At 46.5% G+C, this 12,091-nt stretch overlaps 1 protein-coding gene across 9 annotated transcripts in view; it reads left to right on the top strand.

Annotated features, from left to right (window-relative positions):
* The first annotated feature begins 7,497 nt into the window (after positions 1–7,497).
* GREB1 (growth regulating estrogen receptor binding 1) overlaps positions 7,498–12,091 on the top strand; it is a 161,376-nt gene continuing 156,782 nt past the window's right edge. For 7 of the 9 annotated variants that reach the window (XM_063648955.1, XM_063648958.1, XM_063648961.1 and 4 more), the window contains exon 1: positions 8,035–8,168. The gene's annotated coding sequence lies outside the window, so the exon portion shown is untranslated. Of the gene's footprint in view, positions 7,551–8,034; positions 8,169–12,091 lie in introns of those variants that run through there. The other 2 variants (XM_063648957.1, XM_054475734.2) reach the window with 2 other exon arrangements.

The raw sequence follows: 12,091 nt of genomic DNA, 5'->3' as shown, positions 1-12,091 counted from the left end.
AAATAGTAGTTAGCCTTGGGAATTCTCAGAAACGAAAATAGTAAGTAAAACAGGAATACTTGTGCTCAAGTTGTGATAATGATGATAATTTATCTTGTATAAATTTGCAGAGTTCAAATATAATTTGTTAAAGATTTTGTTTTGTTTTGTTTTTGAGACGGAGTCTCACTCTGTCGCCAGGCTGGAGTGCAGCGGCGCCATCTCAGCTCACTGCAATCTCCGCCTCCTGGATTCAAGTGATTCTCCTGCCTCAGCCTCCTGAGTAGCTGGGATTACAGGCGTGCACCACCACACCCAGCTAATTTTTTTTGTATTTTTAGTAGAGACAGGGTTTCACCATGTTGGCCTGGATGGTCTCGATCTCCTGACCTTGTGATCTGCCCGCCTCAGCCTCCTGAAGTGCTGGGATTACAGGCATGAGCCACGGCGCCCGGCCAATTTGTTAAAGATTTTACCAGGCCGGGTGTGGTGGCTCATACCTGTAATCCCAGCACTTTGGGAGGCAGAGACAGGCAGATTGCTTGAGCCCAGGAGTTCAAGACCAGCCAGGGCAACAAAATAAGACTCCCATCTCTACAAAAAATACAAAAATTAACCAGGCATGGTGGCACACACCTGTAGTCCCCAGCTATTTGGGAGGCTGTAAGGTGGGAGGATCAATTGAGCCCAGGAGTTTGAGGCTGCAGTGAGTCGTGATTGCACCACTGCACTCCAGCCTGGGCAACAGAGTGAGATCGTGTCTCAAAAAAAAAAAAAAATTTACCAAAGCAAAATTTCACTGGTAATAATTCAGATGAATCATTTCAATTTTTCTTCTGCATTTTCTGTGGTAGGGTTATATATTACAAAAATTCATTTGAATTAATTGTGTTGAAAGAGGAAATACAGTCAACAAGCTTAAAATCTTTTGTTTTGCTAAGTAGTTATGTGTCATTTACATAATTTAAAAAATTATAGTACCTTCTCCTAAAATAGAAAGAAAGTAGTCAAATCTCAGAGAATAATCACATCATATTGGCTTCAGGCTCATGATACCAAAAAATTTTAAATATCATTAGACCTTGGAGAAATTTTGGTCAAGGCAAATTACACAAACAAAAAAACTTTGAATTTTTTTGGAAGAGGTATATTTACATGGCTTAAAATTCAAAAGACACAAAAGAGTAATAGTGAAAAATCTCCCTTTCACTCTTGTCTCTTGGCAGTAATGTCCTCTCTTTGGAGACTATCATTGTGCTGGTTTCTCGGATATTCTTGCAGAATATTTATGCAAAAATGTTCATCTATGTTATCCTTCCCCCTTTTAGCACACTAGTAATGTATTTTTTTTCCTTCTTTCAACCTAACAAAATACCTTGCAGATTGCTCTCTGTCAGTGCAATAAATACCTTTCTTACTCTTTTTTTTTTTTTCTAGAGAAGGAGTTTCATTTTTGTTGCCCAGGCTGGAGTGCAGTGGTGTAATCTTGGCTCACTGCAACCTCCACCTCCTGGGTTCAAGCGATTCTCCTGCCTCAGCCTCCTGAGTAGATGGGATTACAGGCACCCACCACCACACTCTGCTAAGTTTTGTATTTTTAGTAGAGGCAGGGTTTCACCATGTTGGCCAGGCTGGTCTTGAACTCTTGACCTCAGGTGATCAGCCTGCCTTGGCCTCCCAAAGTGCTGAGATTACAGGCATGAGCCACCACACCCGGCTCTTTCTTACTCTTTTTTATGTCTTCACAGTATTGAATTGTGTGTATATACCATAAATTACCCATGCTGTACCCCAAGACTGGACACTTAGGTTATTTCCAATATTTTGCTACTATAAATAACACTGAATATAGAATAATCTTGTGCAGATGTTACTTCATTTAAGGTTGAATATTTCTAAAAGATAAATGGCTGGAAGTGAACTACCAGGTCAGAGATACATGCACTGGTGATTTTGATCATTGGCAATTGCCAAATTGTCCTCCATAGATTATCCTACCAATTTACCTTAACTCTTTCTAGCAAGAGATAAAGGTGTGGAACTATGATAAAGCAAATAAATTTTCACACAGCTTTTAAGAAACAGCATTGTTCATTTGTATTAACACATTTCTCCAACAAAAGAATCCTCATTCTTTTGGATAGAAAGGAGCTCTATATCGAAAGGCTGCTAACTGCCAGAACAGTAGTTTTCTTTGCTGGTGCTATGAAAGGTTTTCAATCATTTTAGCTTAAAGTCTGACATGGTACTGAAATGTATATATGAATTTTGGGACACATTACAATCATTCAAGTATATTATATATGTATATAGGCTGGGTGTGGTGGCTCATGCCTGTAATCCCAGCTACTTGGGATTACTTTGGGAGGCTGAGGCGGGCCAATCGCTTGAGCCAGGAGTTCGAGACCAGACTGGGCAACAAGGCAAAACCCGATATCTACAAAAAATACAAAAATTAGCTGGATGCGGTGGTGCATGCCTGTACTCCCAGCTACTTGGGAGGCTGAGGTGGCAGGATCTATTGAGCCCAGGGGACCAAGGCTGCAGTGAGCCATGATGCCACCACTGCACTCCAGCCTGGGCGACAGAGTGAGAATCTGTCTCAGAAAACAACAAACACACAACAAAACATGTATATAATGTACCTCGTGTATATTACACACTATCACATGTCTTGAAGAATGAACACCCAAGAGGTGTTCTTTGGAGAAATAGAGAAATCGGATGACGAGGTTAAGTGTGATGGGTACAGACATCCACTGTGATATTGTTTTCTACCCTTTGCGTTTCCTTGTCCTATGTAATTTGTTCTGTAACTGCCAGTAGAGATCAAGAAGGTGGTCCTTATATGTTGCTACACACCTGACAGAAAGGTGTATTTCTATATATGTTATTGGAACAACAGAGTATCTTCCCATTCAAACATTTATATAATTTCATCTTCTTTGGTTATTGGGAGCCCAGGTCTAGCGTGCACCCACACTGCACCCAGATTTTTAAAGAAAGCTCCATCAGAGGTGAATTACTACCTTCTATTCTTGAATTCTATGCAAATACTATCTAGTTTGTTAGATAATGTCTTCTTGATTATTAAATGTTCTATTTAAATGTTCACGTCTCATGCACTACCCCCATGAACTATATTGGTTGCATCAAATTCATTTTGCCCCTCTGATTCCTTCCTCTGTTTTATCTAATATTTAATGTCAACCAAGATGCTTTTGGTAGTGCTGTTACCAGCTGGTCTATCATTTGCAAATGTGTAGTGAATTCAAAGTGCTCTCCACCAGGTGGCGCACTTTCACCTTAGGGAGTCTATTGAATGGAGCCCTTGAATTTTGGGTGACCAATATTCCTGATAAGATCCGGGTGAGGATCTTATCCCCTCCCTTACCCCCTCTTTTGGTGGGGACAGGGGTGCAGTTGGATTTGAGTTCAAGGTTTCTAATGAGGAATTGCCACATCTAGTCTTCAGATTTACTACTGATCAAAATGGAGTTTAGTATTTCTGGTCTAAACCTCACTCAGAAACAAGCCAAACCCGAACCTTATTGCTACGGGTCAAATTGTGTCCTATTTGTGCCAGGACCCTTCCAAAATTCATATGTTGCAGTTCTAACTGGTACCTCAGGATGTGACCTTATTTGGAGCGAGGATCTTTTCAGAGGTGATCAAACTAAAATGAAGTAATTAGGGCGGGTCCTGTCCAAAATGACTGGTTTGTCTTTATAACAAGAGGAAATTTGGACACAGATTTGCATAGAAGGGCCAGGCATGGTGGTTCACGCCTGTAATCCCAGCACTTTGGGAGGCTGAGGCGGGTGGATCACCTGAGGTCAGGAGCTTGAGACCAGCCCGGCCAGCAAGGTGAAAGCCTGTCTCTACTAAAAATATGAAAATTAGCCGGGCTTGGTGCCACATGCCTAATCCCAGTTACTCAGGAGGCTGAGGCAGGAGAATCACTTGAACCTGGGAGGCGGAGGTTGCAGTGAGCTGAGATCATGCGACTGCACTGCCGCCTTGCTGACAGAGTGAAGACTCAGTCTAAAAAAAAAAAAAAAATTGTATAGAAGGAAGACAATGTGGAGAGACTCAGGGAGAAAGCCATTTACAAGCCAAGAAGAGAAGTCTGGGACAGATCCTCCCTCACAGCCACGGGAAGGAACCAACCTGCTCACATCTCAATGCTGGGCTTCTAGCCTCCAGATGGGAGACAATAGATTTCTATTGTCTAAGCCCCTCTGTCTGGAGCACTTTCTTATAGCAGCCCTAGCAAACGAATGCACCTTCCCATCCACATTTTGGGACAATTTAAGCAAGCTGGGTGAAGGGGTGTGAAAATGTGTGGATGGTAGAAAGAAAAAGGTATGAGAAGTGTTGGGTCTGCACAAAACAGAAATATAGGTGCAAAGAGAACACATGTATCCAGCAGAGAACTGTTTGTGTGACAAGGCATGTTTGTGTGTGAGAGTATGGATATGTGTGAAAAAGAGCCATGTGTATGCTTGAAGCACGAGTACTGCGTGCATTTAAGGAAGTAGATATATGTAAGGAATCAACATGCATAGCACATGCACAGTCACGTAAGACACATAAGGGGGAAATGTGTGTAAGAATGTGTATGTGTGAGGGAGAGAAAATTGTGTGTGTGTGTGGGAGAGAAAAATGTGTGTGTGCGTGAGAGAGAGAGAGAGAGAGAGAGAGAGAGAGAAATTCTTCAGGATAATGCTGGCAAAGACACAAAGGCCAGAAGAGAGCCACGTCTAACTGCTTTGTCCACCCCGCTGTTTTTGGGGAAGGCCTCTGCTTATTGAATGGGCTTGGAGAGAGACGGCTCCTTTGCAAGTTACAGGTTGGCCACCAAAGTTTTTTAGCTTGGCCCCATTCTTGTCAACATTTTAAACCAGCCTAATTCAGCTCATTTAAGAAAATATCTTGAAATGACTTTTTCAAGTTTTGGTTCAAGTTCAATAAAGACATAAAACAAGTGGGTCAGGTTCCAGGAAAAACATAATCATTTGTACTTGTGTGCTTGTATTTAAATCAATGAACTAGGAGCGGGGAGGTGATTCATTAAACAAGAAAATAAACAACTTTTTCATCGAATCTCATTTCTTTTCTTAGCTGAGAAAATAATTACATTAATTAGCTCTACCAACTAATGAATTCTTAGTTGGTAGGAGTTTATGCATTTCTAAAATTCATTATAGTTATTCAAAAATAGGATTAAATGGTTTCTCTCAAAGTCATTGTATTAACTAGTTAAGGTATGGGACATCTTCCTAGGAATTTTTCCCTCAATGTAGCATCATATTCATTTTGATTCTTCTGTTGAGCCAAATTACACTTTTGTCATGATTGAAAGTGATCGCCTATTTAAAGAAAGGAATTCATTTATGTAATGAATTCTTCTATAGCAGGAGTGGGAAATCTAACTATAGCCCAGGGGCCAAATCCATTCAGTTGACTAACTTTAGCTTTTTATTTTTGTTTTACAGTCCACGAGCCAAGTAAGTATATTTTTACATTCTTAAAAGGTTACATTTAGGTGGGGGGCAGTGGCTTATGCCTATAACCCCAGCATTTTGGGAGGCTGAGGCAGGATAATTACTTGAGGCCAGGAGATCCAGACCAGCCTGGGTGACAGAGTGAGACCCCTATCTCTAAAAAAAAAAAAAAGTTACATTTTAAATGGTTATGTAAGCCTCAACTCTGCCTCCTAGAAGGCAATGCCTAAAATATTGACCTCTTGCCGTTTAAGAAAAATTTGCTGACCTCTGTTCTATGAGATTTTATCTGCTTGGTAAGACACAGCTGTCAAAACGTAAAGAGGAAAAAATGTAAGGACATTTTTCACAGTGATTATTGCTTTAGCAATTACAGTAAGTAACCCAAGCCATAGAGCAGACATTTGGGCTAATGTTAATTCAACATCATTATTCTGCACATGTTTTTACTAGAGTGGCTGAAATGAGCTATACCCTAGAAAGATAAACGCAGTTCAATAATGCTCACTGCAGTCTTGTTTATAATCTCAACTCCAATGTCTATCAACAGAAGAATGTATATATGACTTGTGCCCTACCAATACAACGGAATACTATTTAATAGTTAAAATGAATAAACTAGAGCTATATGGATGATCAGATGGATCTTATAATCTTGAGCAAAAAAGACAAACCGACCGGGTTACAGAATGAAATAGGAACACACAGGAAGTTGTAAAAATCTTCTATATGACTTATGAACACACGCATATGCAGTAATAGTATAAAAACAGGAATGGGATGCTTTGGAAGAGTACTCGGGGTGACGTGAGGAAGGCTTCCAGGGGCTTTAACTGTATTGCAATATTCATGCCTTAAACATTTGAAGCAAGTGTGGCCCGATGTTAGGATTGGCTGGTTCTTGAGCACATGGGCTCTTTACATCACTCTCCTAGTTTAGCGTGTTTGAAAATTTCACAATGAGAAAAGTCAAATGCGGGTCTTCGAGCTATTTCATGATGAGAAAAGGAAAATGACAGTGCTGCCAATCAGAGTATGGCGAGCTGCAGGGGTTCACTCACGCTCCTCTTTTACTGAGGACCTACGGTGTGCTGGCAGGTGCTGGGGCCTATCACTCCCCGCTTCTTTTGTTTAACCGTCCACATTCGTGAACTGTGACTTTTCAGGGTGTTTTCAAAGACAGTGGCTGTTAGGCCCAAGGCCCCACTGTGGGTCCTGGGGGTGAGTGGCAGGGGGCCCAGGGACGGTTTTCTGACTCCAGTTCTGTCTCTGGCGGCCTCCTGAAAACACAGGGGCCTGTCTTTTCATTAAAAAAAGAGAGAGAGAGAAAAAAAAAGAAAAGAAAAAAAGAGAAATCTCTAGTTCTCTTTGTTTCTTGTTTCAGCTTCCTTCTTCGCTGGGGGCCACCTCAGCAGCAGCCGCCAGTGAGGACTGAGGGACTCATTTGAGGTTTGTTCATTTCTTCCCTCCTTCACTCATTTTTTCCGACTTGGCTGTCACCAGGAAAAGCTGGCCAGGTTCCACCTGCAGGGGTCCATCGTTCCAGAATCTTCCTTTTCCTCTCTCGACCTCAGGCTGGGCCCCTCATGGGCCGCTCGCCGACCTCAGCTGTTGGGGACCGGATCCCCCAATCTCCGCGTCCTGAGCGGTCGGCGGCGGTGGGGAGAGGGCGGCGGGTTCCCGCGGTCACCGCGCTCGGTCGGGCTCAGTCCCGGCGGCCGAGCGTGGGGGTCCGGGGGCCCCTGGGGTGGAGTTGTCGGGAAGCCTGGGCTCCACTCCTGCTGCCTCACAGCCTCGCCGTGCCCCGTCTGGGCGCCTGCGTTCCCAAGCGACAAAATGACCTCGGTCCTCCGAGGGGTTTCCCAACCTCTGTCCAGATCTTCTTCCCCGCTAAGTGCCCTGTCACCCGAGGGGGTGTCCAGTGTGGCCCCGCGGGAATGTCGGGGTGCCTGGGCCCGGGGGTGGGACGGGGCTGCTGCAGGGAGGGCGGCCCCCGTAAGAGGAAGGAGGACGGCGACACTGCTGAGCGCAGACGGCGCACGGAGCCCGGGGCTGGGCACTCAGGTGCGAGGTTCCTTCCATCTTTCTGAACCCACGCAGGTGGGCGCGGGAAGGGACCCGGCAGCCGCCAGGGCAGGGTCAGCGGGCGGGGCGGCCCCGCGCGGCGACCTTCCTTGGGACGCGGAGAGCCGGGCGCGGGAGTGGGGGAGCGCGTCTTTGTTGGGGAGGAGGGCGGGCGGGACAGGGTAAGACTGGGGTTCCAGGCCCGTAGCGCGAAACCGGGTGGGAGGGCGCGAGGGGCTCCCCTCTGTCCCTGTCACCTCCACCCATCGCCGGCCGCCGCTGGGGGTTCCGGCCCCGCGCCCTCCCCCGACCCTTCCCCGGCGGAGGTCCTGGGGCGGCCAAGCCCACCGCCCGGCCCTCCTCCGCGGCCGCCCCGAAGACCCGGAGAAGTGGACCGCAGGGGGCGGCCGGTGTCAGGGGTCGAGTCCTCCGCGCTGGCCGCGGCTCCGGAGATCCGGGCTTTGCCGAGCGCCCCGCGGCGTGGCCGGGGCCGGGGCCAGGTCTGGTTGCGGGGCCTGGCGCTGCGGCCGCGAGCGCAGCCTGGAGGCTGGGCTGGCCTCCGTCGGCGGCGGGCGCTCGGGAGCGGGGCCGCGGCGGCCGGAGGACAAAGGGCCGGAGGTAGGAGCGGTACCTCCGGGCGGCCGCGGGCGGGGCGGGGGCGCGGGGCGGGCACTCGGCGCCGGGCAGGGAAGGTGCGCCCCGCCGGACGCGGGCACTTCCTGACCCTGGTCCGGGGAAGGAGGTGGGAGGTGTCCGGGATCCGCCCTGGCAGCGTCTAGGGACCTGGGTGCTGCCGCTGCTGTGCGCTTGTGCGTGAGTGTGTGCGCGTGTATAGGTGTGCGCGCGCGTGAGTGTGTAGGGGTGTGCGTGCGTGTATGGGCGTGCGTGTGCGTGTATGGGTGTGCGTGTGCGCACGTGTGTGCGTGTATGAGTGCGCCTGTGCCTGCGTGCATGTGTACGCGTGTATCGGTGTGCGCGTGTGTGTGTGTGAGAGAGAGAGAGCACGCGAGGCTCCTGGCGCTTGGCACATGGTGAGCGCTTGGTAGGTGGGAGCTGTGAACAGTGACGGTATTGCAAGGGGGTGTGTGTGTGTGTGTGTGTGTGTGTGTGTGTGTGTGTGTGTGTGTATCTGCCTCTGCCTCTGTGTTTAGGGAGACTGTCTGGAGCCCAGAGTGGCAGCCACATGTCCCCAGCACTTGGGACCCGGGAGAAAATTTTGGGGTATCTTTCCTGAGTGGCTCTGGGACGGTGGTTTAGGGGTCCCTGCACTTGAAGAGGATGGTTCAGGGGAGGTGGGGACTTCCTAACTGTATCCCAGTTTGGGTCCTGGGAACAAAGGCTGCTTCCCCGAAGTACAAAAAGGTGTGTGTATATGTGTGTGTGTGTGCGTGTGGCCCGGCCACCAGGGCGCCGGCAGCTGGAGACTGGGAGAGCCGCCATTCATGCGGAGGGACTCCGGGCCATTTTGCTGTCAACTCTCTTTTGATCCCTGGTCTTGAGGACCTGCAAAAAAGAACTACTTACTTTGTATACTGAAGCTTTTCTTTAATAAACTTTTATTAGAGAGTTAAGTGTTACTTCAGGGATTGAAAGACTTTTTATTATCCCTTTAAAACAATAAATGTGTAAATTTAGCTTGAATAAACACTCTTTTATTCCCAGTGAGAACACTTTAATTTCTGCATTTAACCTGGGAGTTAGACATGGGGATTCTGAACTCCATCTTCTATAAATATTGTCGTCATGCCGCCTGGTTTGTAGCACTTTGTTATTGGGAGTTTTAAAGGCCAATTAGAATTACACTTCTCGATCCTCTTAGGATTTCTTAAATCTCTGGGCAGATTTGCAGAATTGTTCATAAGCAATCCATTGTTTCCAGACCACTGTTTCTGGTGCTTTCTCAGAAAAGTTTGTTTCTAGGAAACAAAAACCAAATTTAAAATGTGAAACAATTAAACAGAACACAGGGGAGGAGATCTTTCTAAGGTCTTTCTTCATGCCAAAATCTGGTTCATTTAAAGTTTGCAGTGTTATCTGTGGCATTTCCAGTTCTCAACTGCAGTACACGAGGCATTCTGCTGTTCTTTCAGGGACAAGCATTCTTTCTTGAGTAAGAAGTTAACTCAGGAGGCAGGCACGGCTCACACCTGTAATCCCAGCTACTTGGGAGGCTAAGGCCAGAGGACTGCTTGAGGCCAAGAGTTCGAGACCAGCCTGGGCAACATAGCGAGACTCTCATCTCTCCAAAAAAAAAGAAAAGAAAAAGAAAGAAAAAAATTAGCGGGGTGTGGTGGCACATGCCTGTAGTCCTAGCACTTGGAGCCTAAGCTGGGAGGGTCTCTTGAGCCCAGGAGTTCGAGGCTGCAGTGAGTTATGATCGTGCCACTGCACTTCACTGCACGGAGCAGGGGGTGAAAAAAGCTGAGGCTGAAACTAAATTCCGTCTTGGCCTTTCTTGTTATTGCAGATGGTTTAAATGGTTTTTTTTTTTTTGTTTTTTTTTTTGAGACGGAGTCTTGCTCTGTTGCCCAGGCTGGAGTGCAGTGGCGCAATCTCTGCTCACTGCAAGCTCCGCCTCCTGGGTTCACGCCATTCTCCTGCCTCAGCCTCCTGAGTAGCTGGGGCTACAGGCACCGCGCCCGGCTAATTTTTTGTATTTTTGGTAGAGACGGGGTTTCACCGTGGTCTCGATCTCCTGTCCTCGTGATCCGCCCGCCTCGGCCTCCGAAAGTGCTGGGATTACAGGCGTGAGCCACCGCGCCCGGCCTGCAGATGGTTTAAATGATTTATTGGTGGTTTAAAATGATTGATTCATGAAGATAACCAATTGGACCAATACCTGAAATCTTTTGCTGGGTAGGTAATTAGAAGCAACATTTATTTTATTTTATATATATATATATATATTTTTTTTTTTTTTTTGAGACAGAGTCTTGCTCTTTTACCCAAGTTGGAGTACAGTGGCACAATCTCAGCTCACTGCCAACCTCTGCCTCCTGGGTTCAAGTGATTCTTGTGCCTCAGCCTCCTGAGTAGCTGGGATCCCAGGTGTTACCTCCATGCCCAGCTAATTTTTGTATTTTTAGTAGAGATAAGGTTTCACAATCTTGGCCAGGCTGGTCTTGTACTCCTGGCCTCAAGTGATCCACCCACCTCAGCCTCCCAAAGTGCTGGGATCACAGGCGAGAGTCACTGCACTCATCGGGAAGCTGCATTTGAAACATCTGTGTTTGTCCCTTGTCACTTTCAATAGAGGTTTTGATCTCAAACAGCCTGTCTAAAAGGTTTCTATGCTTGGTACGAAGTTGATCACTCTTTCTTTCATTCAGTAAGCAATTTATTGAATACCTGTGGCATTATAGATGTTCATTCTAGTACTATCATTTTACTTGACATTAGAAACCCCCTTTTAAAGAAAACTGTGTTCACTTTGGGGATTCAAAATTTGAATTATTTAGAGATTCCAGAGTGTTCTGAGGCTATTTCAAAGTAGAGCTAATGAATGGTTAGAAAATCAGGATGGGAAGAAGATAAGTATAACATAAAGAGGGAGGCCAAGCCCCCGCATGCTACCCATGCCCAGGCACCATAATCAGGATTGAGAGTGACCAGGACATTTAAAGGAAAGGCTGTGGGATGGGCTGGTGACAGGAACTTGCTTTGAATAATCTCACCTTTCTCCTTCTAGCATTCTCTGTTCCAGACTTGGAAAGGAAGCACTTAGGGCTTTTGAGGGGGCAACTAACCATTAGGGCTGACTTTGGGCAGTTCATAGAACTCTGGGCTAGCTGTTCCAGAGCATCCAGGGTGACCTGTAATTCCTTCATAATGACTCCAGGCAGTTAACCCTCTCGGCTCTTACACTGCCTTAATGGAGAGTCTTGGAATCTATCGGTTCAGTTTCTGGACATACACATACATTGTAGTACTTTTTAAAACAATTTAGTTTCAATTGTAATTTTTGTAGAGACGAGGTCTCACTATGTTGCCCAGGCTGGTCTTAGACTCCTGACCTCAAGTAATCCTCCTGTCTCAGTCTCCTAGAGCACTGGGATTACAGGCCACCTCGCCCAGCCTAATTGTAGTACTTTAAAGCTAATTGCACTAGAAAGGAAGGGGAAGGCTCTCATAGAAGTAATATATATATGTGACATAAAATTTAAGAAAATACAGAAGAGTTAAAAAAAAACAAAGAAAAAACAGCCAGGCGTGGTAGCTGATGCCTATAATCCCAATATCTATAATCCCAGCATTTTGGGAGGCTGAGGTGGGTGGATCACCTGAGGTCAGGAGTTCGAGACTAGCCTGGCTAATGTGGTGAAACCCAGTCTCTACTGAAAATACAAAAATTAGCCAGGTGTGGTGGTGTGTGCCTGTAATTCCAGCTACTTGGGAGGCTGAGGCAGGAGAATCGCTTGAACCCGGGAAGTGGAGGTTGCAGTGAGCTGAGATCACGCCATTGCACTCCAGCCTGGGCAACAAGAGCGAAACTCTGTCTCGGAAAAACAAACAAACAAACAAACAAAAACCACAGAAATCTA

Source organism: Pongo pygmaeus, chromosome 12, assembly GCF_028885625.2.
Source record: "Pongo pygmaeus isolate AG05252 chromosome 12, NHGRI_mPonPyg2-v2.0_pri, whole genome shotgun sequence".
In the NCBI taxonomy this organism is placed as follows: Eukaryota; Metazoa; Chordata; class Mammalia; order Primates; family Hominidae; genus Pongo; species Pongo pygmaeus.
Note: the sequence above shows the minus strand (reverse complement) of the source record. Positions and strands in the feature narration are given on the sequence as shown.